This window comes from Leptopilina heterotoma, unplaced genomic scaffold (assembly GCF_015476425.1).
Source record: "Leptopilina heterotoma isolate Lh14 unplaced genomic scaffold, ASM1547642v1 Lhet_24, whole genome shotgun sequence".
Lineage (NCBI taxonomy): Eukaryota > Metazoa > Arthropoda > Insecta > Hymenoptera > Figitidae > Leptopilina > Leptopilina heterotoma.
This window is the reverse complement of record NW_025110956.1, coordinates 3,763,498-3,764,902: the sequence shown is the minus strand read 5'-3', so window position 1 is coordinate 3,764,902 and position 1,405 is coordinate 3,763,498.

The window sequence follows — 1,405 nt, the reverse complement described above, 5'->3', positions numbered from 1 at the left end:
TCCGAAATACGGAAATCAGACGTAAAGCCCTAAGCACAATAGTCGGGGACGAAATGCCTCTGAGCACCTCTGGGCCAAGGCAGAATGAAGAGATGAAGACGGACACGGGAACAGCAAAAGAAAGACAGAAGCTGTCTGTGTCCTTTTCTTTCCAATGTCGAATGTCCTGTTCCGTATCCGTTGGTATCCGTATTCATTCTGCCTAATTCTGCCTTCGCTGGCCTATAGAAACAGGTTCGATTGTTTCTGAATTAAAAATTTTAAGTAATTAATAATTTAAATTTATTAAAATGTTTTTTATATATTTTTCTTCTGCTGTCATTGGATATTGGAACGCATTCTTAAAGTAAGGTGTTTTTCTTCTCGCTCACACTCATGAGTCCCCCTTGCCCCGTCTGTCCGTAGCAGGCGCCAGGCAGACATCCGAGCTGTGACCGTTAAGTAGATTTCAAACTAAAAAAGTAGTAAAACAATTTTATTAAAATATTTAAAAATAATTGAATTCCGGTGAAAAATTCTAATATTTTTCTAAATAATATTAAATTCTTCCAAGGAATTTTAAAAAAACATTATTTTTACATAATTGATTTTTTCGAGGAACTGAAATTAAATTTTTATGAATAATTACATTTTTTTAAGACAAATCCTGTAAAATTGCATTAACAATAATTGAAATCTTGCGATAAATTTTATTGTTTATGAAAGTAATTAAATAGTTGCAAAGAATTTTATTAAAATTTTCAAAACGAACAGAAATTGTGGCTGAAATCTAAAAAAAAGTACCCGATAATGTAAAAAAGTAGTAAATAGTAGGTTTTAATTAGTTTAAATAGTCTGCCATTATGAAGATTCCGCATTTTGGGTACAGTCACATTGCACCGTTTATATAACAATAACACTAAAGGCGCTTGCACACTTCCAAAATTTTGGGCGAGCAGCGAATTTTCATGGCCTTGAAACTCACATTACTAAATATGATTGGCTCTACAAAAAGCTGCGAGAAAATGTACTTTTGTCAGAGCCAATCATATTTAGTAATGTGCATTTCAAGGTCGTGAAAATTCGCTGCTCGTCTAAAAATTTAGAAGTGTGCAAGCGCCTTAATGGCGCACTCACACCTTTGGTGTGACTAAAGTAAGGGAGAGATAGAAACATTATAATTTGAATTGTCTGATTCTCTTACTCTTATTTGTTACCATGGCAACCTGCAGCCAGGCAGGCAGCCACCAAAGGTGTGAGTGCGCCATTAGTGGAGAAAGAATCGAACGCAGCAGAATGAATTGGATACGGATACGGAACAGGGCATTAGAGAGAAAAGGACACAGAGAGCTGGTCCGTATTATTCGTTCTGCCTAGCCCCACATGGGCAGAAGCATAAACAAGATGTGCAAGCAAGAAGGCATTA